Consider the following 27,417-nt stretch of genomic DNA (forward strand, 5'->3'; position numbering starts at 1 on the left):
TAAATTTTGAAGTACTAAAGCATCCGGTACTTTGGATGGGGTTTGTTAGGCCCAATAGATCTATCTTTAGGATTCGCGTCAATTAGGGTGTCTGTTCCCTAATTCTTAGATTACCAGACTTAATAAAAAGGGGCATATTCGATTTCGATAATTTAACCATAGAATGTAGTTTCACGTACTTGTGTCTATTTTGTAAATCATTTATAAAACCTGCATGTATTCTCATCCCCAAAAATATTAGATTTTAAAAGTGAGACTATAACTCACTTTCACAGATATTTCCTTCCTCGGAAATAAGACTTGGCCACAGATCGATTCACGAACCTATACAAATATGTACATATATATCAAAGTATGATCAAAATATAATTACAACCATTTTTATTATGTTTTAAAGATTTGAGTGTATTAAGTCAGCTGTCCTCGTTAATAACCTACAACTAGTTATCCACAGTTAGATGTACAGAAATAAATCGATATATATTATCTTGAATCAATCCACGACCCAGTGTATACACATCTCAGGCTAGATCACAACTCAAAGTATATATATTTTTGAAATCAACCTCAACCCTGTATAGCTAACTCCAACATTACTGCATATAGAGTGTCTATGGTTGTTCCAAATAATATATATACATGGGTCGATATGAAATGTTAAAACATTTGCATACGTGTCTATGGTATCCCAAGATTACATAATATATTAGAATACATGTATAATAAAATATAAGTTAGCTAGGATATGATTTGTATAGATTTTTTAAACATTTCCCGTAGCTAAAAAGATTAAAAATATCCAATCTTGTTTTACCCATAACTTCTTCATTTTAATCCGTTTTGAGTGAATCAAATTGCTATGGTTTCATATTGAACTCTATTTTAAGAATCCAAACAGAAAAAGTATAGGTTTATAGTCAAAAATTTAAGTTACATGTCAATTACTAAAGAGGTAGTCATTTCCGTCGAAAGAACGACATCTTGATGACCATTTTGAAAAACATACTTTTCACTTTGAGTTTAACCAAGATTTTTGAATATAGTTTCATGTTCATATGAAAAATCATTTTCCAGGAAGAACAACTTTTAAATCAAAGTTTATCATAGTTTTTAATTATCCAAGCCAAAACAGCCCCCGGTTTCACTACGACGGCGTATATCCGATTTTATGGTGTTCATCGTGTTTCCAGGTTTTAAATCATTAAGTTAGCATATCATATAGATATAGAACATGTGTTTAGTTGATTTTAAAAGTCAAGTTAGAAGGATTAACTTTTGTTTGCGAGCAAGTTTAGAATTAATTAAACTATGCTCTAGTGATTACAAGTTTAAACCTTCGAATAAGATAGCTTTATATGTATGAATCGAATGATGTTATGAACATAATTACTACCTCAAGTTTTCTGGATAAAACTACTGGAAATGAGAAAAATGGATCTAGATTCAAAGGATCCTTGGATGGCTTGAAAGTTCTTGAAGCAGAATCATGACACGAAAACAGTTCAAGTAAGATTTTCACTCGAAATAAGATTGTTATAGTTGTAAAAATTGAATCAAAGTTTGAATATGAATATTACCTTGAATTAGAAAGATAACCTACTATAAATAACAAAGGTTCCTTGATCTTAGATGATTACTTAGAATGGATTAGAAAGCTTGGAAGTAGACTTGCAAACTTGGAAGTATTCTTAATTTTTATGAAACTATACTTATGGAATTTATGAAGACCACTTAGAACTTGAAGATGGAACTTGATAGAGATCAATTAGATGAAGAAAATTGAAGAATGAAAGTGTTTGTAGGTGTTTTTGGTCGTTGGTATATGGATTAGATATAAAGGATATGTAATTTTGTTTTCATGTAAATAAGTCATGAATGATTACTAATATTTTTGTAATTTTATGAGATATTTCATGCTAGTTGCCAAATGATGGTTCCCACATGTATTAGGTGACTCACATGGGCTGGTAAGAGCTGATCATTGGAGTGTATATACCAATAGTACATACATCTAAAAGCTGTGTATTGTACGAGTACAAATACGGGTGCATACGAGTAGAATTGTTGATGAAACTGAACGAGGATGTAATTGTAGGCATTTTTGTTAAGTAGAAGTACTTTGATATGTGTCTTAAAGTCTTTCAAAAGTGTAAGAATACATATCAAAACACAACATGTATATACATTCTAATGGAGTCGTTAAGTCTTCGTTAGTCGTTACATGTAAGTGTTGTTTTGAAACCTTTAAGTTAACGATCTCAATTAATGTTGTTAACCCAATGTTTATTATATCAAATGAGATGTTAAATTATTATGTTATCATTATATTATGATGTATGAATATCTCTTAATATGATATATACATTAAAATATCGTTACAACAATAATCGTTACATATAAGTCTCGTTTCGTAATTCTTGAGTTAGTAGTCTTGTTTTTACATATGTAGTTCATTGTTAACACACTTAATGATATATTTAAATATCATTTTATCATGTTAAATATAGTGTATCAATATCTTAATATGATACATATGTATTTAGTAGACGTTATCATAACTATAATCATTATATATATCATTTCGAGTTTCTTAACTTAGTAATCTCATTTCTTATGTATATCACACATTGTTAATATACTTAGTGAGATACTTACTCATCATAATCTCATGTCAACCATATATATATATATATATATATATATATATATATATATATATATATATATATATATATATATATATATATATATATATATATACATATATATATATATATATATATACATATATATATATACATATATATATATACATATATATATATATATATATATATATATATATATATATATATACCACAACATGTAGTTTTTACAAATTTGTAACGTTCGTGAATCGCCGGTCAACTTAGGTGATCAATTGTCTATATGAAACTTATTTCATTTAATCAAGTCTTAAAAAGTTTGATTGCTTAACACGTTGGAAACATTATTCATGTAAATATCAATCTCAATTAATATATATAAACATAGAAAAGTTCGGGTCACTACAGAAGCGAGTAGGGAATTTGTGATTTTGGATCACAATATATATAGGCGAAGCAATTAATTGTGTTAATTATCCGTTGTGATAATTCAAACAGTAATATTTTCGACAAAAACGGTAACTTTGTTTGCTATAATGGTAACAAAGGCAAAGCAAAAAATGTTTCAATGTGGATAATGGTCAAGTTAACCGCGAATTTTTAGAGTTTATCATGATACATTTACTTCGCAAAATGTATCATAATAAACTGGGGCGACTTGATCATATACATAGCATTGTATATGTATATTTTATTAGCTAAGGGCTAGAAGCAGAAGCTATGCGAGCTATGGCCAAAAAGTTTGGAATATTCGCTTAAAATAAAGATAGCGGGTCAGTTTCCGCGCTAATAAAAGTCTGCGGGTCATTTCACTAAGTTTCCGCGGATAATTAAGCAATCCGCAGACTGCGGATATTTCGAATACTATAAATAGAGAGCATGACCTCTCATTTATAGGTTGTTGATTTTCTGCCATTTACTCTAGCCTTTGTGATTTTCACTTGTTATCTTGCCCAAGGAATATCTACATTGCGCTAAGGTGAATCATGCTAATTGAAAATCAAGACCGGGTTGGGGTGGTTGATCACTTGATTGATAAAGTGAAAGACGATCATCGGGGCTAAAATAATCATCAAACATCCCATCCTCCATCTTATTATTGCACTCAATCCTTAATTAAGTAATAACTTGATATATGATTGATCAACAACTTACTCGTATGTTTGGTCTATAAATGAACATCCATCAATGAATCCCCTGATCCATACGGTTCGCCACCCGAGTGACCAAGTGACTCGTACGAGTCATATCTAAACCGTACGTATCATCTTAACCAAAACAATAGTTCTCCTTAACCACTCACTCGCACGGTTCATAACACGGTTGACCACCCCAGCCGTACGAGTGAAAGCTCACTCGTGCGAGTGATGAAGAAAAGTAGCAACAACTGTTTAGAAGGATTTCAACCAAAATGCACAACATCAAACATTTATACATACTGTAAATCAACACATATATTCATGTATTCACTATGAGATAAGTCTACATCGTAACCTCAATCAATAACAACATTCACATGTGTGCAAAACAAGACATACACCCTAAAACCCCTTTTACTGACCAAAATAAAGTTTGATCCAACTTCTTAAAACCTTATCATTAGAAAGTAGACCTCAAGACAATTCCAATGATAGTTTATTCATCGAAAACGGAGTTACGGTTTGAAAGTTATGTCTTTTTCAAATTTACCAAAAGCTGACAAGTGCTCAACCACGTGGTTTGGCCATCAACCGTACAGTTGAGCCCTCAACCACGTAGTTGATCCCTCAAAATCGTGCTCAATCGCGTGGTTGAGCTGTCACAAGTGTGGGAGCTGATGAACAGCTTCAACTCGCTATTTTCGCACTTTTGACACCAAATCTTAATTTTTGCTTGTTCTGGTCACAAAACGAGTCTTACAAACATCATATAACAATTATATAACATATATCTAACATCAATTAGCCCTAACAAACACAATTCATGAAGATTCAAGCTCAAAAATACATAAAACCCATTTTGCACATAAAAACCCAACTCTTATGAATTAAAACACGAATTCAAGCATGCTAACCAAGATAAATGCTTACAATGATGCTAAGAATCAGTCACTAAAGCCTCTTGATTCAATTTCACACTTGAGTTAAACTAGGGTTTGAGATGGTGTAAAGGTGAGGTACGGTTTTTTGTTTTGGGAGAATTCTAGAGAATGAACTCACTAAACAGATAATCATACACTTAATGGGGTTTAAAACCCGTACCCCACAACACACGAGTATTTATCAGTTATCTTATATATTTCGTACTTAGTTTGGCCACCCTAACGGAGTCTAAATTCAACAAACGAACCTGTTCTGTGACCCTTGTCACAAACTGGTCTTAACCACATATTCAATTAATAATAAACATATTATTAAATAAAAGCATATTTAAACACAGTTATATACCTAAGGGCAATTAGGTAATCTTACTTCTAACCCCGGTTTCAGTCTGTTACAAATCCACCCCCTTAAATAGACTCCGTCCTCAGAATCTGCTCTTGGTCAAACAAATGAGGGTAACGGGTCTTCATCAACTCTTCTGTTTCCCACGTTAAATTAGACCCTAAGCTGTGCTTCCATTCTACTAAAATTATCGAGATATCTTTCTTTCTTAACTTAGTAACCTTTCTATCGACTACTCGAATCGGTTCCTCAACCAGTTTGTTACTAAAATCAACTTTAAAATCGTTAATTGGCAAAATTTGTGTTTTATCGTCCACCTTACATGTACATAAGTAACACACATTGAAGGTATTATAAATGCCAGCTAACTCTGGTGGAAGATCTTGTACCACTGTTTGATCATTCAGAATCTCACTAATTGGAAACGGCCCAATGTACCTTGGCGCAAGCTTACCCCGTTTACCAAATCTAATAAGCCCTTTCCACGGTGAAAACTTAAGATACACACGATCACCCACATTAAAAGTTACCAAACATCTACGCGGATCTGCATACATCTTTTGTCTATCTCTGGCAGCTTTCAACTTTTCTCGCACAATAGCGACTTTTTCAGCTGCCATTTGCACAATTTCGGGACCAGCAAACAGTTTCTCTCCAGCTTCTAACCAACAAGTCAGAGTTCTGCAACGACGGCGGTGCAACATTTCATAAGGCAGCATTCCTATGCTCAAATGATAAGAATTATTATACGCGAATTCAACCAACGGTAAATGTGTATCCCACGAACCACTATATTCTAATACACACGCTCTCAAAATATCCTCTAACATCTATATTGTTCGTTCACTCTGACCATCTGTCTGAGAATGATAAGCCGTACTCAGATTCACACGTGTACCCAAATTGTGTTGTAGACTATTCCAGAAACATAAACCTAAAGTCTCTGTCAGAAACTATAGATAACGGTACACCATGACGACTAACCACTTCTTTCACATACAATTCTGCTAATTCACTCAATGAAGCTGTTTCACGAGTAGCAAGAAAATGTGCACTTTTTGTCAAACGATCAACTATAACCCGTATCATATCATGTCTTCTTTGAGTTCGCGGTAATTTAGTCACAAAATCCATCGTGATATGCTCCCATTTCCACTTTGGAATCTGTAACTGGCACAACGAACCATATGGTTTCTGGTGTTCTGCTTTCACTTGAACACAAACATGGCACTTTATAACATATTGAGAAATATCTGTTTTCATAGTCGGCCACCAATACACTGATTTCAAATCATGATACATCTTATTACGGCCTGGATGTACTGTCAATCTAGATTTGTGAGCTTCAGTCATGATCAAATCCCCCAAGTCTCCAAGCATAGGCACCCAAATACGATTATTTAAAGTCTTAAGTCCACGAGAATCATCAATTATGTCAAATTTACGTTCAGTCATAAGTTCAGATTTACTATGTTCATCCTCCAAAGCACATGCTTGAACAGTTCGTAATTGATCGATCAAATCTGAAGTTATACTCAAATGCAAAAATTTCACATTCTCACCTGACTTTTTACGACTTAACGCATCTGCTATGACATTTGCTTTACCCGGATGGTACTTGATTTCACAATCGTAGTCTTTAATCAGCTCTTGCCACCGTCTTTGACGCATATTCAATTCTTTCTGAGAGAAAATATATTGTAAACTCTTGCGATCTATACATACTACAAAATGTGTCCCGTACAAATAATGTCTCCATAGCTTCAGAGCAAACACTACGGCAGCCATTTCTAAATCATGTACACAACCCAACCCGGCGAAATCATTTATTCAATACACAACCCAACCCGGCGAATGATGCATCACAATAGACCACGAAGTCATCTAACCATCTGGTAATGCTAACACTGGAGCCTGACACAATAACTGTTTCAAGGTCTGAAAAGCCTTCTCTTGATCATCGCTCCATCGAAAGGATACGTCTTTTCGAGTCAACTTAGTCAACGTACCCGCTATTTACGAGAAATCATTTATGAACCTTCGGTAATAACCATCTAATCCCAAAAAACTCTTAATATCTATCGGATTTCTTGGCGATTTCCAATTCATAACTGCATTAATCTTAGATGGATCAACTTTTATATTCCCAAATCTTTAACTATAACACCTAAGTGTGGGATACACTGGGAACATTGAGGACAATGTTCGTCTAAGTGTGGGATGTTGGTATAACTTTTTATGCTATATTAAAATAACCTATTACAAAGATTCCGAGTTCTTAAGCCAAATTTCAAAATTTTTAACACGAGAAAGCCTTTCCGAAAAAGTATTTTTGAAAACCTGAAACGTTTATAAATAAAAGTAAGGCTTAAGTAAGGTAGAAATATTTTTGGGACAAACCAAATCTCTAATAGAGCATTGAATGACTAGGCATTATCGACCTAAATTGATTATGGTGAGGCACCCAAATAAGACCAGCATTCATCTTTAATGCTTCGCTATTTTCCGTTGAGAGTGCCGATGTGTGTGCTCAGAATCAGAACTTGTTCTAGATCTACATTTCCAAGGTAACGAAATATGATTCGGTTATGATCAGAAGAGCTAGCCATTTGTCCAAAATAAGCTTTCACACCTCCATTACTTCTACCACACCAACTCATGCACATCATCTTTACTATCACTTGAAAAATCCAGAAAATGAGATTCCTTCCGAAAACCCAATGTTATAAACCTTTCAAGTATCATGGCAAAGATCTTGAAAAAGTTTACGGCAAAAAGTTTCTCGAGATAAAATCTCCAAAAAAAAAAGTAAAAAATAAAAAATATATATATATTTTTAAAGTTCTGAAAAAAAAGAGTAGAACTTATAAAGAAACACCGAAGAAGAACTTGACCACAAATGTTCAGAAGTGCTTCTAAAAAATATCAGCACTCCTATATATCTTAAATTTTCCGAAATTCCGAACAAAAGTCTTAAAAAGACTATATTACCTTTTTCTCACCACCTCAAAAGAACTTCACCACCACTCCATAAATTCCTTTCCATCATTGATAAAAGACCTAGAAGCTATGGTTACTACCATTTTTAAATTAGTAGCAATGATTTGAGTCTTTATCAAGCCTAGTTCTAAACGTTGTCTTTGGGATGTCAGATTATGCAACTCTAACCCGATGATACCTGATATCGGCAAAAAAGTCACGTTTTCACCTTGATATTAAAGCTCAAAAATAATAAAGTTCCAAACTTTATCAACAAAATACCAGCTTCGTCAGTTAAAATTGCAGAACTAGTGATTACGAAGATGGTGCAAAAAGAATCAAGAGAATCGGAGCTAAAATGAAGATTCTAGAGCGAAAACGGTGAAAGACAAGAAATCAAGTTACGATCCAGTGAATTCAGCAAACCAGGGCAGGCCAAACGGCTTGCCAAACAACCTGCCACTAGGAAAAATGGCTTGCCATACGACCAAGGCAAACAGGCACTGCTAACGGGTAAGCCTGGCAAACGGCCCCTGCAAACGGCTTGCCAAACGGCCTGCCAGTCGTTTGAATGCAAATTTCAAGTCTATTTAAAGGTTTTTTGTCATCCATTTTTACACACACTTTAATTCACTTCTTTCTCTTTCTTTCTAAAATATTAGTCATACTTTCAAGGTCTTCGACTCCGTGCGGGAAATCTAGTACCCGGAGAAGAACGCCGAAGATTATATTAGGAGCGGTCTGGAGTTTGAAGTTGTCACTTTTATATTCGGAAATCGTTTAATCTACTGGTACTTCTGTCCTTTGTCTTTATATAATGTTTTCCATTATTATGCCTTATGATATTGTTGCCATGATTAGCGAGTAGTTATCTTTAGTGTATGCTATGATGTAGTCAGTCATAATGCCGAAATAATATTATGGTTTATGTATGTTGTCGAGACGCTTTCTGATTATACTTTAAACTCAATCGCTTTTCCAACTAATAGAACATAGTTATTGGCTCTGTTATTGGGAAGTCGCGAACCTGATCTAGACTACACTATCTGTGTCACCCCTTGGTAAGAGAAGTCTATCGGATACAATGTAAGTTTGACTGAGGCACACCGGTTGTAGTAAGTCCACCGAGCCTTGGATTCTGACTGAGGACTCTTTCGTAGTGAAACATCTAACTAGACCACTAGTACTTTGTTGGTCCTTGACCATGCTAGTGTAGTCACCAAGCATATAAACTTCGTACGTGCACGCTGAAGCACATTGGTTGTTGTAAGCTGTACCTCTGCTAAGTAAGACCATGGAAATGCTGATTAGTATACTTCACCATAACGCAGTCTCAAGCATTGCACCTCGCTTGAGGGATTCTTGGTTAATTAAGGAACTGTTTGTTTAAACACATAAAGGATTAGACCGTTAAAGTAACCGAATGTGCTCATGAAAGTCAAAATCTGACTTGGCCATGGTGTTCTTATGGTTGAACTCTTTAAGGGCCTATCTATCTTTTAAACCCAATCACTAACGAAAGCATCGAAGCACATCACATCTCTCAGATATGGCAAGCTCTGTATTCTATTATGCTTAAGAAAGTTTAGACCTTCGTGGAATGTTAATATGTCACCAAACCGAGTCACTCAATTGAATGAGCCGTCTGAACGTGTATGCCTGTAGTTAGATTGCACCGGCATCGGGGGTAAGGGACGTTGCTGTCTATTCAGAATCTTCAAGGCTATCTCATTACCCAGTGACATGTCTTATGACAGGGGCGTTTAGGATCAGTGTAATGAATAAAGGCCACTACCTATTCATGAGCTAGCATTCCATAATCTCGGCAAAGTAACTGATGAAATCATAGCATCCGCTTGTTTTAACCTTATCCGAATTAAAATTTTTACCGTATTTACTTTGCTTCATCTTATAAACTAGAAAACCCAAAAATTAGGTAACAAACCACTACTCCTTCACGCTAGGATTATCTTAAGCTTACTTATAGGTTCGATTATACTGATATCTCAAAAATACGACCCTAGGTCATACTTCCCTTATTCACAATAAGGAGTAGTAAGATTTAGGCCCCGTTTAATATAAATTTAAAACTATCGATCGCTACCTTGATCAGCCGAATCTGACGCTGTGCTACCTGACGACACCGCATTAATAAAACCGTCCATTTTGGCCATATCAATACCCAGATCATAAATCTATCTTGGAGAAGTATGAAGCACACTGCAACTGATCGAATAAATCATCTATTCTAGGCAGTGGGTACTTATTCTGTATTGTTCTCTTATTCAACTCCCGATAATCTATACGCATACGCATGGTACCATCTTTCTTCTTAACAAACAATAGCTCCTGAATTTGTGACATCATTTCACGAATTTCTGAAGGCACTAAACGATACGGGGCTTTGGCAACTGGAGTGGCTCCAGGGATCAATTCAATCTTATACTCTACTTCTCTTACCGGCGGTAACCCTGGCAACTCGTCTGGAAACACTTCCAAAAACTCTGAAACTATCGGAATATCATAAATTGTTTTCTTTTCTCTCTTACCATCTATTATATAGCCTAAGAACGATTCACACCCTTTGGATAAAGATTTCTTTGTTTTCATCATTTATATTAACGAAAAACTATAAACACCCCGTTCCCCTCGGGCTATAACACGGGTTCTATCAGCTAAACGAAAGGAAATCATTTTCCTATCGCATTTATTACTAGCTATAAGTGGGCTCAGCCAATCCATTCCTAACACTACATCAAAACTAGGAATGTGTTAACACTACATTTTGTGATCTTTCCATCACTGATGTGCGTAGAGGTGTATACGAAATACTATTATTTTTATTACGAAATACGATGCAATTTACATGTAACATCCCGCATTTTTCCGTTAAATTATTTTAACGCCCGTCTTTTTATTTTAATAATATCTTCCGTATATAGATTCGTATCCTTCATTAGCTAACGTTCTTAATATTTTTCGTTATTGAATTATAACAACTCCCGTTTACTCTCGCTTATTTAAGATATTCGTTCGATTAAATCACGTACCCGCTTTTAAACTCGAGGGACTAAAATTGACACGGGGCAAACTAGTTGACTAGGTCAACTAGTCCACCCCAATCACCACCATTCAATCATCTCCATCTCTGTCTCTTTCTCTCTAGCAAAAACACACACACATTTACCAAATTCATTCAATCATCATCTAAATTCGATCTAGGAGGCTTACAACAAAATAAATTACATATTCGGGATCCTCTCTTCATCCTCTTCATTTTGGTACCAACTTCATCTCGTTTAGGTAACATTTCTAAAACTCTAGATTTCTCTAAATTCGTGTTTTTGACTTGAAATGGTGTTAGTTAGTGTCTATGGCTCATTGTGATATCGTGTATGTAATTTGTATGCTCGATCTTGTTATTTGGTGTAACTAGCATGAACACTTGAAATGGGTTAGTTTAATCTTTGATTTTGATTGATTAAATGTTGTTAGATGTTAAACCCATTGTGTTAAAAGTGTTACTAGCATCGTTAGTTTCGTTTTGGTATGTTGGATGATATGAAAACCTTGCGTTAACATGATTATTGATTTTGTGATTCTTAATTAGGGTTTGATGAACCTTAAAATGAACTTTTGATGATTTGAATGCCATGAAACATTGTTAGTAAGTGTTTAGTTGTATTGTATGTTTCGTTACCTTCAAAACGGCATATCATATGTATAAATTGGATTCCCGAATCATGAAATGCGTTTTTAGAACTTGAAGCTTTGATTATAAACAATTAACGATCATTTGATGAGGTTTTTGTTATTGTAAATGATAAACTCGATTGATGATATGTGGTTAGTTGTATCCATTGTCAAAATACTTTCCCGATGATATAGGATACATGTTTTGATTGTTTGCGGGTCATAAATTGGGATTGTTTGAGTTTTGGTTCGTGCATTTCTTTGTTGCAGCAAAACAGGGCCTGGATACAGATCTGGACGCCGTCCAGATTCTTGGACGCCGTCCAGCCCTTCATACTTGGACGCCATCCAGTCTTTTGGACGCCGTCTAGTACTTCAATACTGGACGCCGTCCAGCCATTTTGGACGCCGTCCAGATGGCCTATCAGGTGCTGTCCAATTTGGTCGTTTTTCGATTAATTCTAACTATGCTACGCACCTCCGATTAACATGAAACTTGACTAACATGCTTATATATGATTAAAAACCTCAGAAAAATAGTTCGGGACACGACCCGAACGTGTTGACTTTTTCGTTGACTTTGACCCGACCAAGTTGACTTTTAATCAAACTTAACCAAATGTTTGTGCAAATCGTTCTAACATGCTTTTATTTGAAACTTGACAATTTGATTCACATGCTACTTAATCGAGTCATAACGAGCCATAGGACTAACTGAACAACTTTGACCAATCGTGTTTACCGTTATTGATACAACTTACTTGTTTAGGTCAAGACTAGCATTTGTTCTTTGCACAGTTTCTTGTCGAAGTATCTTTTACTCTTGCACTCAAGGTGAGATCATAGTCCCACTTTTATTCTTTTGAAACTTACATTTGGGATGAGAAAACATAAACGTTCCTTTTTAACTAAGTGAACACAAGTACAGGAAAACAAACATTCTACATATGAGTTTAGAACAAAAATCCTCAATTTGATTATCATTAGTTACACTTGCCGGGTGTAAGCGAGAACTTATGTTATATGGCCATATGGGTTTGACAAACCCTCATTCAAACGGTTCGCTACCGTTTACGAATGAAATATATTTTCGAGAAACAGTGTATGTTCTAGCACTAAGGTGATGGGGTTCTATGGAAGGAATGTTAAGCATTGATAATTGGGTGCTCGTGATAACAAATTTTTGGAATGGTTAACTATTATTGAAATGTTATAAATCTTGTGGTTCATTTGTACTTACTTACTTAAACCTATGATTTCACCAACGTTTTCGTTGACAGATTTCTATGTTTTTCTCAGGTCCTTGAACGATACATGATACATGCTTCCGCTCATTATTTTGATACTTGCATTGGATGTCGAGTATATATGCATACATGGAGCGTCTTTTGGCTACTTTTAAATTGTGTCGCATAAGTTTCATTTGTACTTATAACTTTGTAACGTAACTTGTGGTGGAACTATTCTTGTAAACTTTGAACAATCTTTACATTTGAAATGAATGCGACATATCTTTTGGTCAAACGTTGTTTTAAAGACTTATGACCACGTAACGGGACCTAAGTAGACGGCGCCGTCAATGACGATTTTGTCGGGTCGCTACAGATGGTATCAGAGCGTTGGTTGTAGGGATTTAGAGTTCATTGGTGTCAACCCCGAGTCATAGGGTACATTAGTGAGTCTAGACTACAACCGGCATATAGACTTGGAGTAGGAATTACTTGACTACTTGTGCATTTATACTCGATCTCTTCTATTCACATCTAACTCTTATTCTACCTTAATCTCACGTGGTTGATTTGATTGACACGCCACCTTGACTATATGAAATGATGTCGAATGCACATATGAATCAGGGTAATATAATTTCCGCGATTATATTACGGTGACTCATATGAACATTCCGACGTTATGACATAAAGAATTTAAGGCGAGTCAAGGAAAATTTCCTCTTTATCTTGATTTCCATATCACGATTAGTATTATTGATAATACTAAACAACAGTATTCTTGTGTCATGAAGGAACAATGGCTCACCAAGGTCAACCCAATACTCCTTCCGAAACTCTCGAACAAGCTCTTCAACGAATGATAACCACCGCCGTGGGTACGGCCGTGGCCGATCACTTTTCCAACAACAATAATCATGGAGCTGGTAATTCAAACGAGGGGTGCTCCTACAAGAACTTCATGGGGTGCAAACCTCCCACTTTCGATGGAACCGGAGGACCGGTTGCTCTCACCAGATGGTTTGAACAAACGGAAGCCGTTTTTAACATAAACGGTTGTCGGGACCAAGATAAGGTCAAGTTTTCCACCCTCACTCTCACCGGTATTGCTCTCTCATGGTGGAACACGTATGTACAATCAGTGGGTATCGATGAAGCCCACGCACTCTCTTGGACCGAACTAAGAGAAAGAATGATCACCGAATACTTTCCGCGTGACGAGACTCGAAGGCTCGAACAGGGGCTAAGAAATTTACAAACTGTCCAGAATGACCTCGAAGCTTATAATCAACGGTTTGCCGAACTAGTCTTAATGTGTCCAAACCTCATGACTCTCGAGTCCCTAAGAGTTGAACTTTACATGGATGGCCTCCCTAAGAGCATTCAACACGGGGTAATGTCATCAAGACCCGCTAACCTACATGAGGCTTTAACGACGGCCCGCCAATTTATAGAAATGGTGAATGGAATTGAAGCACCGGCACCAACGGCCGAGGACCAACCGGGTAACAACAAAAGAAAATGGGAAGCCTCTCCATCAAGCAACCCCAATCACAATGACTTCGCCAAGAAGCCTTTCACCCCCGGTGGCAAGAAGGGGTATGCCGGAAACCTACCTTATTGTAACAAGTGTCACAAACATCATTTGGGTGAATGTGGTAAACCATTTCGCATCAGGTGTCAAAGAAGTGGCCATGTGGCTCATATTTGTAAAAGTGCCGCCCCCGTCGCTAAAAAAGGGGCCCAATGTACCAAAAACGGGTGTTTGTTTCGAATGTGGCCAACCGGGTCATTTTAGGAATGCGTGTCCAACGAAGAAAGCCAACCCCAACACACGCGGCCGAACTTCCAACATTAGCACCGAGGATGCTCGAGACGACATGAACTAGTCACGGGTACGTTTCTTCTTAACAACTCCTATACTTCATGTTTATTCAATTCGGATGTCGATAAATATTTTGTATCCAAGGCTTTGGAGCCTACTATTTACACTCCACCACCCCCTAGATATTACTTAGGCCATTCAAGTGACCAACGGAAAACTATTGCGTACCGAAAAATTTATCAGAGAGTGTACGTCAAACTTATTGGGTAGGTAATTTGAACTTTGATTTGACATCTATAGAACTAGGGAGCCCAAAACCTATACGTTAGGAAGGGAATGTTTTCCCCACATATATATGATTTTAGTGAACTAAATAATTTCCGTTTAAGAACCGATATCCTCTTCCCCGTATCAACAACCTCTTGAACCGTTACACGGATCTCGCGTATATTCTAAAATCGACCTTCATTCTGGTTATCATCAATTGAGGGTTAAGGGAGAAGATGTCTCCTAAACTGCTTTCCGAACTCACTACGATAGTTATAAATTTATTTTAGTGCCGTTCAGTTTATCTAAGGCTCCGCCCGTATTCATAGACCTCCGGAACCGCGTATGCAAACTTATCTAGACAAATCCGTTACCGTACTTATAATTGATGTTTTAAGCTATTCAAGCGGAAAGGAAAAACGAACAATGTCTCCGTCTTACGCTCGAACTCTTGAGAAAAGAGCAACTCTACGCCGAATTCTCCAAGTGAGAATTTTGGTTAAACGAAGTTCAAATTCTAAACCATGTTGTTAGTGGTCAAGGTATTACAGTAGATCTAACAAAAAAAAAAAAAAATTAATTAATTAATTAATTTTGGAGAAACCCTCACGACTCCGACTTGTATTCGCAAAATTTTGGATCTCGCGATTATTACCAAAGATTAATTTCCGATTTTTCCCGTATCGCTCGTCCTTTAACCTCGTTAACGTACTAAGGGAAAGAATTAAACATTTTCCGTGTCCGGACTTTGAACGTGATTTTTCACACCAACCTTACTAGATAAATTCGTGTGGCACAAAATAGAACTCAAATATAGAAATACTTCTACGTGAACGCCTGAAAGGCAACCCCTCTCGACTCGAAATCAAGGAAGCTGAAATAAGTTATTTTACACGGAGAATTTGATACTTATTTATGGATCCGATCAATCTTCTCGTCATCGCGTACCACGGTACATAGCTCTGCTATTTCACTATTACCGTCTGATATTACTGGGACCAAAGATAACACACAATCCAAGGATACCCCTTTCTTCTTTGACTTAACGTCCTTGTGCTTCTGTTATACGGCCAACTACTACTCAACCCCGAGCTATACAACTACGTGTACTATCTCGTTTCCCACCTAGTCTCAACATTTGGCCACTAGATGCGCGATATGGCTACCTCAAAATGTAAACTCATCCTATTCTAAGTTCTCATTTCACTCCTATCTTTTAGCTCATACTTCCGTATACGGAAACCTTTTTATATAATTTCTCAATGGAGAGAGAGACTCTTCACGTGTTACTAGTATTCGCCACGAGGGTGACTAGCCCTTACGAACATTTTTCAGTAGCCGACAAGAAACCTGTTCCAACAAACGCTTTTGAACCCTAACTAACTTGTCCAAGCATATCTTAAGAAATTATATTCCAACACGGTGTATCATTGTCAATTATCCCAGATCGAAAATACTCGTTACACATCTTGTTTACAAGAAGCCTTCGGAACACGTTTAGACGTGAGTACTACGTATCTTCCACAAACAGACGAGCTAAGCAAATGAACAATTTACATCTTGGAAAGACATGTTACAAACTTGTATTGTCGCCTTTAGTTGATCCCTCTTACAACAGTAGTTACCACTCGCGTGTTAACGCGCACTTTTCGAAACTTTATATAACCACAAATGTTGTTCTCCTATTCGTTGGACCGAAGTAGGTGACAAGCAAATCATCAGATCCGAAATCATTCAAGAAATAACCTTTGAGATAGTTCAAGTCCGAGAAGGGCTCAAGACGGCCCGTGGTCGCCAAAGGAGTTATACCAATGTTAGATGAAAATCTCTCAAATTTAAAGTCAGTAACCGTGTAATATTGAAGACCACACATTGGAAAGGTGTAATCCATTTCGGGAAATCGAGGAAATTTATATCCGCAATATTGATCCTTTTGAAATCTTGGGGCGTATTGGAACCGCTTCCTACCATTTAGAATTCCGACTCAATTAAGTTTCCGCTTACCTTACGTTCCATGTAACAAACTTAGATACGTGTCCTGCGGAACAGGAACGTGCTATCCTTCTAGATAAACTTACTATTGATGACAACTCCTCTTCGTAGAAAGACCGGTTGAAATTGTGGATCGTAAAACCAAGCCTTAATACAACGTAAAACCCCGACTGTCCAAATTCGTGGGAATGCTCAAGGACGTATCTTCACTCATTCATAGCATTGACAACGCAAGGTCTCAAGGAAGAGACATCGACTATTACTTCCAACTAAATTTCGGGACGAAATTTCTTTTAAGGTGTGGGTAATGTAACATCCCGCATTTTTCCGTTAAATTATTTTAACGCCCGTCTTTTTATTTTAATAATATCTTCCGTATATAGATTCGTATCCTTCGTTAGCTAACGTTCTTAATATTTTTCGTTATTGAATTATAACAACTCCCGTTTACTCTCGCTTATTTAAGATATTCGTTCGATTAAATCACGTACCCGCTTTTAAACTCGAGGGACTAAAATTGACACGGGGCAAACTAGTTGACTAGGTCAACTAGTCCACCCCAATCACCACCATTCAATCATCTCCATCTCTCTCTCTTTCTCTCTAGCAAAAACACACACACATTTACCAAATTCATTCAATCATCATCTAAATTCGATCTAGGAGGCTTACAACAAAATAAATTACATATTCGGGATCCTCTCTTCATCCTCTTCATTTTGGTACCAACTTCATCTCGTTTGGGTAACATTTCTAAAACTCTAGATTTCTCTAAATTCGTGTTTTTGACTTGAAATGGTGTTAGTTAGTGTCTATGGCTCATTGTGATGTCGTGTATGTAATTTGTATGCTCGATCTTGTTATTTGGTGTAACTAGCATGAACACTTGAAATGGGTTAGTTTAATCTTTGATTTTGATTGATTAAATGTTGTTAGATGTTAAACCCATTGTGTTAAAAGTGTTACTAGCATCGTTAGTTTCGTTTTGGTATGTTGGATGATATGAAAACCTTGCGTTAACATGATTATTGATTTTGTGATTCTTAATTAGGGTTTGATGAACCTTAAAATGAACTTTTGATGATTTGAATGCCATGAAACATTGTTAGTAAGTGTTTAGTTGTATTGTATGTTTCGTTACCTTCAAAACGGCATATCATATGTATAAATTGGATTCCCGAATCATGAAATGCGTTTTTAGAACTTGAAGCTTTGATTATAAACAATTAACGATCATTTGATGAGGTTTTTGTTGTTGTAAATGATAAACTCGATTGATGATATGTGGTTAGTTGTATCCTTTGTCAAAATACTTTCCCGATGATATAGGATACATGTTTTGATTGTTTGCGGGTCATAAATTGGGATTGTTTGAGTTTTGGTTCGTGCATTTCTTTGTTGCAGCAAAACAGGGCCTGGATACAGATCTGGACGCCGTCCAGATTCTTGGACGCCGTCCAGCCCTTCATACTTGGACGCCGTCCAGTCTTTTGGACGCCGTCTAGTACTTCAATACTGGACGCCGTCCAGCCATTTTGGACGCCGTCCAGATGGCCTATCAGGTGCTGTTCAATTTGGTCGTTTTTTGATTAATTCTAACTATGCTACGCACCTCCGATTAACATGAAACTTGACTAACATGCTTATATATGATTAAAAACCTCAGAAAAATAGTTCGGGACCCGACCCGAACGTGTTGACTTTTTCGTTGACTTTGACCCGACCAAGTTAACTTTTAATCAAACTTAACCAAATGTTTGTGCAAATCGTTCTAACATGCTTTTATATGAAACTTGACAATTTGATTCACATGCTACTTAATCGAGTCGTAACGAGCCATAGGACTAACTGAACAACTTTGACCAATCGTGTTTACCGTTATTGATACAACTTACTTGTTTAGGTCAAGACTAGCATTTGTTCTTTGCACAGTTTCTTGTCGAAGTATCTTTTACTCTTGCACTCAAGGTGAGATCATAGTCCCACTTTTATTCTTTTGAAACTTACATTTGGGATGAGAAAACATAAACGTTCCTTTTTAACTAAGTGAACACAAGTACAGGAAAACAAACATTCTACATACGAGTTTAGAACAAAAATCCTCAATTTGATTATCATTAGTTACACTTGCCGGGTGTAAGCGAGAACTTATGTTATATGGCCATATGGGTTTGACAAACCCTCATTCAAACGGTTCGCTACCGTTTACGAATGAAATATATTTTCGAGAAACAGTGTATGTTCTAGCACTAAGGTGATGGGGTTCTATGGAAGGAATGTTAAGCATTGATAATTGGGTGCTCGTGATAACAAATTTTTGGAATGGTTAACTATTATTGAAATGTTATAAATCTTGTGGTTCATTTGTACTTACTTACTTAAACCTATGATTTCACCAACGTTTTCGTTGACAGATTTCTATGTTTTTCTCAGGTCCTTGAACGATACATGATACATGCTTCCGCTCATTATTTTGATACTTGCATTGGATGTCGAGTATATATGCATACATGGACCGTCTTTTGGCTACTTTTAAATTGTGTCGCATAAGTTTCATTTGTACTTATAACTTTGTAACGTAACTTGTGGTGGAACTATTCTTGTAAACTTTGAACAATCTTTACATTTGAAATGAATGCGACATATCTTTTGGTCAAACATTGTTTTAAAGACTTATGACCACGTAACGGGACCTAAGTAGACGGCGTCGTCAATGACGATTTTGTCGGGTCGCTACATTACACAAGTTATTTATTTATTTATATAGATGGGATATACTTAAACCTTGCTACAACACTTATAGGCAGTGTACCTAATCGTAGAGTAGTGTAGTTTTTAGTAAGTCCGGTTCATTTCACAGGGAGCTAGATGAGTTTAACGCTATATTTTTAACAACTATATTATATAAAATATATATAATTATATATAGTAATATTATTATAAAAGGGGGTTTTTACCATTTAATAACCGGTTTGTCGATTTTAAATAAAGCGTAAAGATAAATGACGATAATATAAATGATAGAATTTAAATTGCGATAAAGTAAATTGCAGTAATTAAAATGACAGTAAATAAAGGTACGAAGAAATATGAAATAAAAGTATTATGCTTATTTAAACTTCCGTAATCATGATGTTTGACGTTTTGATTTTAATTTATTACCCTGGGTTAATTGTCCTTTGTCCTGGATTATTTGATACCTATTTGGTTTTTGTCCATAATAGTCCATCAGTCATAATTATAAAATGCTCGTCAAATTAACCTTATTCCCGAAGTCAAATATTCCAACTAATTAGGGATTCGAACTGTAACAAGGTTTTAATACTTTGTTTAATGATTACACCAGGTTATCGACTGCGTGTAATCCAAGGTTTTATTACTTTATTTACAATTACACCAATTATCCTTGTATGTAATCCACCCCCGTTTTAATGAGATATGAATATTAATTTATTCACTTGATCAGAATGAATAATCAATTACCCAACCCGAATAATTAATTAAATGATCGTAAAAGATGTCGTATAAACGTCACTAAATAGAACATACATAATCATTTTAATAATTATTAGATTAACTAATTTGAAGATAGGTTCGACAGATTCTAATGAGTTGTCATTCGATTAGACAATACCCCCTATCTATTAATAGTCAATAGTCCAATGTCCACAAGTGTCGGTCTTTTGTCCAAACCTTAATTATGGTACAAAATCCAATAACCCTATCTTAATATTTTAGTCCAACATCACGATTACTTCGGCTCAAATAATCATAATAATAACTTAGTTACGAGACATTAATTTCAAAAGGAAGAACATAGCTTACAGTGGTGATTAATTACGTAGCATTACCCGGACAGAGTTCCGACTTTAAAACCCGTAAAACATTTCTTACAATAACCCAACTAAACCATAATTTATTATTAATCTTAAATTAAAATTATAATTATAATATAAATATATTACATAGAGAAGAGAGATTGATTTTTTGTGTGTTCTCTCGGCTAAATTCGATGGCTTTTATAGGCCATTTCTGATACAGACAGCTCCGTGAGTGCGGAGTTTTTAACCTTTACAGCTCCGCGAGTGCGGAGCTTCAGATTCCAGCTCACCAAATTTTGGATCCTAGCTTTGTCGACATATTTATTATATATATATAATATATAAATAATTTATATAATTATTTATATATTATATTTTATTCTTGTGTATAGTTGACTTGTAATTTTAGGTCCGTTGCGTCGCGCATTTACGCCCGGTGTATGTCCCGGTTCCGGATTTTCGAACGTCCTTTCGTACGCGTAGATATCTTGTACTTTGTGTTTCGCGACTTGTACTCTTGTAATTTTTAGACGTTTCTCATCAATAATTTGAACCACTTGAATTGTATCTTGTACATTTGAGCTTTTTGGACGTTTGCGTCTTCAAATCGTCATTTTTGCCTTTTGTCTTCACACTTATTTATTTAAATGAATATTACATAAAAATAGAACAATTGCAACTAAAAGCTTTACATATTGGAAGGATATTGCTACTAAATATATGTTCATTTGGAGCACTATCAAATATCCCCACACTTGAGCGCTGCTTGTCCTCAAGCAATACAGAACTTAAAATAAAATCACACTTCACTCGAATCACTTTTTTTTATTCTCACACTTTATACATCAGTGATTTTGATACGGCGGTATGAACAATGATAGTAACGATGTGGTTTACAGTCCCACATGACTATAAAAATTTAGATCCTTTAAGGAAATTGGATCTTTATGAAAACATTTGATCTTTTTGAAAAATTCAATCTAGTTTTTACCCTAGATAAGTTTTCCGAAATAACCCTTCACCGGTGTTTGCAAAATGTTTTTGAGGGTTTTGTGGGTTTCAGATTTGAAAATTTTAGCTCAAAACTTGCGGTTTTGTGTCACCCACTTGCTAACCTTGTATTAGAAAAGCAACACGTTCGGTATACTTGTTCCGTATATTTCCTTTCGGTAAACTACTGTCCGATTGTAAAGGAAAGTGTTGAACAAGCAACTGTTAAGGCAATGTCCCGTGACATGCAGATAATTATGGTTAAAAATGTGTCGGATGCAATTACTATCCTTTGTAGGAGTAATAGTAAAGATCACCCTATAATTTTTTGGTCTGGCACAAGGTCCTGTCTTCGACCATGCTATGCAACCACCGTTCTTACGGTTGACACCCGATTTGGTTCAGGTGACCTAATGAATTCCGATGAATTCTCAGGATTTTACGTTCAATGGTAATGAACGCATTGAAAATAGGTTTTTCAGAAAACAAATCGGTTTTAATTTGATCAAAATATTTTCTCGTTCAAGCTCGAGTTTAGATATCATCGAATTCCATGAGTTTGTAATTCTCAATCTTTAAAGTCAATCTCAAGGATTGAGTAATATCAGTCTTAAAAGCTGATTTTTAATCTTTAAGGAGATTATCCTTTCTGGGGGTCTGATTCATTAGTCTTATCAAGCTAATTTGCACGGCGCCCTCCCCATTTTACGAGACAGATCCTCTCATGGTTAGAATAAGTCTGACCACTTGGCGACCCTGTTTGATTCTGAGGTCCATGGATTTCCTGCTGATTTTAGAGATGACTTTTCTAGATTTTTCGTCAACCTACAGCTGGTCTGGACGACAACTTCCTGACCTAAATCAAGAAGCGCGTGTCTTTTTCTGAAGACTTTACTTCATTTTAATGATGGAATTGATTCATCATGTAGATCCATCTTTCTTATAAATATATTACGGTAATTCGGGTAAAACTGATTAGTTTAGTCCAAAGCAAAAGTACCTGCAATAATCTTGTACAAAATATGTGATATATGTTTTAAAGAACTTCGTGAATTCTTCCCACACTTGGCTTTTATTTATTTTTTTCTTTGCCTTTTTATTCTTTTCTATTCCATTTTAAATGAATTCAAGCATTTTGGGTTGTTTCTCCATTTATGTTCTCTCCGAGGTAACAATAATTTCGGCATTAACACCTAGTTTTATCGTTCATAAATATGTGTAAACATGATTTTGAATTCATTTAGTTAAAAAAATTTTAAATTTTCACAAAATTTGGCAATTAAACTAAGTGTAAACCCGAGAGAATTTATAACCCTTCCCTACACTTGAGATCTTGCAATGCCTTCATTTGCAAGAAATCAGTAAAAATTTAAATTCATGAGGGTGATTAGTATAGAAAAATGATTAAAATTACCGAGTTTGCAAACATATTGTTTGTTCGAATGATAAATGGTGCATATCATTTGCTCATTCCTGCAGTTGTTCTATCACATTTGATATTTTGCGTATTGTCATCAAAATCAGTAGCTTTTGCTTAACTTAATGTCAGTCTTTGAAAATGCGCTATTTTACCCTGTTTTGTACATAAGATAAACTACATATATATATATATATATATATATATATATATATATATATATATATATATATATATATAAAACCTTTATTTATTAAAATAATTTAAATGAATAATTTTTTTAAAATTTTGTTTCCTTTTACTTTAGGTAGTTTCGGTATGTTTACCTAGTCGGTCCCTTGACAAAATTTAAAATTTGTTGTTTTTAAAGCGATTGTTTTAAAAGCAAAGATTTTTGGGTTTTTTAATTTTTTTGGTATACTTTAGATTAATAAAATTAAAAATAATGATAACAAAATTTTTCGTCCCGCCCTCGGGTAAAGCAATTTCGGTTCCATGACCTACTCTTTAACTTACGACGAATTTTAGAAATTATTTTTTTAAACTTAATGAAATAAAGTAATTTTTATTTTTTTCACTTCACACAAAACTTAAATTTAAAAATGCAAATAAATTTAATACAAAACCTACAAAACAAAATTTCAGAATGGGGGGAGAAAACTAGTTCTTTAGTGTCTGCTAGTGGAAAAGACCAATCAGATTCCATTCTCGGAACTACACGAGAACAGAACAACTAACTCTAGACAGCGTTATTTCTTAGAACATTGAATCTCCCCACACTTAGGTAGCTGTGGTGTCGAAATTGTAATTAACTTCCTCGTCAATTTCTCTTGGACCATAATCAACTTGCATATCTGTGACTTTTGCTTTAAGTCATTGGTCGAATTCTTGTGTAATATCCACAAATTCAACTAGTTTCACCTTTTCTTTAGGCGATATATTAGATACTAACCGGTTACATAACTTAAAGTTCCCCTTGGTTCTAGCATCGCGAATTCGTTTAATAAGTTTCTTCATTGAACTATTAATAACGGGGTCATTTAATTTCGTATCAACAACGGGGTTCTTTGTTATCAGGTCATCATTAGGTTTTACTTCATCTTCCCCACACTTAGGCGTTTTATTATTGTTAAGCACTACCGTTGGAGTTGGTAAAACAACATGGTTCTTACCAATCGTTTTTGTTGGTTCAACAATTTTGGTTGGTGGAGATTTAGTCTTTCGAATCACAAAGGTGATCGATTTTTCACCATCACTAAGTGTCATTCTACCTTTTCTTACATCAAATAACGCCCCGGTGGATGCTAAGAATGGTCGACCTAAAATTAGAGGAACGTTTGAGTCCTCTTCTATGTCAATGACAATAAATTCGACTAAAAAGGTTAAATTACCCACTTGAACGAGTAGGTTGTCAGTAATTCCAACTGGGTGTTTAATAGTTTGATCAAATAGTCGAACACTCATTTCCATTGGACTTAACTCACCTACTCCTAATCTCTTATATAATGAAAGAGGCATAACACTCACACTCGCACCTAAATCTGCTAGTGCATCATACATGACACAATCACTAAGTAGACAAGGAACAATAAATTCACCCGGATCACCCAACCTGGGTGGAGGTTTTGGTGGAACTATCTTCACCGGGTTTACTTTTATGATTTTTGTTTCTTGTACTTTCTTATTCTTCTTCTTCTTTCCAGAGGTATCACAAATTTTATTACCTATCACTTGCTCATACTCAACTCCTTTTCTTGGAAACGGGATGGGTGGTCTGTATGGTGCCACCACTGGCTTAACATACTCGGTTGGTGGTGGTGGTGGTGTAACTTCTTCATTGTTACTCACATCTAAATCCTTCCCATCTTCTAAAGCTGGTTTTTCAGAATTTGTTGACACCATATTAACATTCTCATTCCGAGGATTTACTTCAGTATTACTCGGTAGCTTTCCTTGTTCCTTCTCACTCATCATGCTAGCAAGAGTACCTACGTGTTTTTCTAGATTCAAAATGGAAGCTTGTTGAGTTCTTAATGATTGATCAAACCTCTCATTTGTTTAGGTTTGAGATGTAATAAATTGTGTTTGAGATTCCATTAGCTTTGCCATCATTTCTTCCAGATTTGGCTTTTTCTCTTCGGTTTATTGTGGTGGTTTATACAAGCTAGGTGTTTGTTGATTGAAAGTGTTGTTTTGAGTTGGTTGGTTATGCAGACCTTGTTGGTTGTACGAGTTATTGTTGGGTCCATTTGAATTGTAAAGAATGTTTTGATTTCGATTAAAGTTTGGCCTTGGCGGTTGATAATTATTTTGATAATTATTTCCCGGCCTTTGGTTCATGTAGGAAACATTCTCTCGTTGTTCCATTGTTTGCTCAATGTGACAATCTTTCGTTAAGTGTAGTCCACCGCATTGCTCACAACTGATTCGTATTGCGTGAATATCTTTATTCATCTTTTCCATTCGTCTCTCGAAAGCATCTATTTTTGTGGAAACGGAATCAAAGTCATGGCTAGAATCGGGGCTAGCTACTTTAGATGAACGAAAAATATCTTTTTCTTAGTGCCACTCATGAGAGTGGGAGGCTGTGTTATCAATGATTTTGTAAGCTTCACTTGCGGTTTTCTTCATAATGGAACCACCAGCTGCTATATCGATGTCTTTTCGTGTAGTGATGTCGCATCCTTGGTAGAATATTTGTACTATTTGACAAGTGTCTAAACCATGCTGCGGACATCCTCTCAATAACTTTCCAAATCTTGTCCAAGCCTCATATAAAGTTTCATTTGGCTTTTGTGTGAACGTAACAATTTCTCCTTGAAGTCTCACGGCTTTAGATACCGGAAAGAATTGTTTAAGAAAATTTTCAACTAAAACATCCCATGTATCAATCGCCCCTTCAGGTAACGATTCTAACCAATCTTTGGCTTCTCCCTTTAAAGTCCAGGGAAATAACATGAGATATATCTGTTCATCCTCCACTTCTCGGATTTTAAATAGTGTACAGATCCTATTAAAAGTACGAAGATGTTCGTTTGGATCTTCCTTCGGTGCACCACTAAATTGGCATTGATTAGTTACCATGTGTAGGATTTGTCCCTTGATTTCATAATCTGGCGCATTAATGTCTGGTTGAGTAATTGCATGACCTTGGCCAGTGCTTTTAGCTCTCATTCGGTCTTCCATACTTAGAGGTTCCAGATTTTCCATGATTGAATTTGTTGAATCTAAATCACTAGAGGATTCTGATTTAATGGGTTGTTCCTCGACAATCTCTGTTTGAATGATTGGTGGTTCCGGAGGAAAGATTAATGGTTCAGGATCTCTGAATTATCCCTGAATATCCTCCGGATTCTCAATTGTGAGGTCGGGTTCAAAAAATGGATTATCGGAAATTTGAATTGGAATACTTAGTCGACTTGATGATGATTCTAAAGAAAAATCAACGGCGACAATATTGGCTAGATGTCTTGATCGAGTTACAGGTGGTGAACGTTTTGCTCGGTGCATTCACTGAATATCCTATTAGTTATAAAGATAAAAATTATTAAAGTTATCAAATTAATAGACTTTTCTGATTTTGCCCACGTTTCGAATAGCCAATAGATGCAGCAGGTAGCCAGGACCCTTTAAATTGGAAGCCCACAACTCACCACTAACAAATCCAACTATTACTACGAACCAGAAAATTTTGGATGTCTATCAATTTTACCGCTTAAAATAATTTTTCGTTTTGAAATTTTAGAGAAGAAATAGAAAATTCTATGTCCTAAAAACTAGAGCGTCGAGAAATAAGAAAGAAAAAGAGCGCGTCGGAAAACGTCGAAAAATAAAAGGTCGAAAAATAAAAGGTTGAAAAACAAACAGTCGAAAACTAAAAATAAGAAAATAAGCGTCAAAACTTAGTATTCTAAAAACTAAAAATTAAAAGTTGCGTCTAAAGGTATTAAAGCTTAAAGGAATTCTATATCCAAAATGGCAATAACTTAAAAGTCACTAAAATCTAATAAATATTTAAACGATAAGCGATGTTGTAAAATTCTAGAGCATCTAAATCTTAGTCTAAAAAAAAGTACTCAAGGGATTTTATGGCAAAGTCTTAAAAGCTAAAAATATAAAATAACTATGGCAAAACT

This window comes from Rutidosis leptorrhynchoides, chromosome 3, assembly GCF_046630445.1.
Source record: "Rutidosis leptorrhynchoides isolate AG116_Rl617_1_P2 chromosome 3, CSIRO_AGI_Rlap_v1, whole genome shotgun sequence".
NCBI lineage: Eukaryota > Viridiplantae > Streptophyta > Magnoliopsida > Asterales > Asteraceae > Rutidosis > Rutidosis leptorrhynchoides.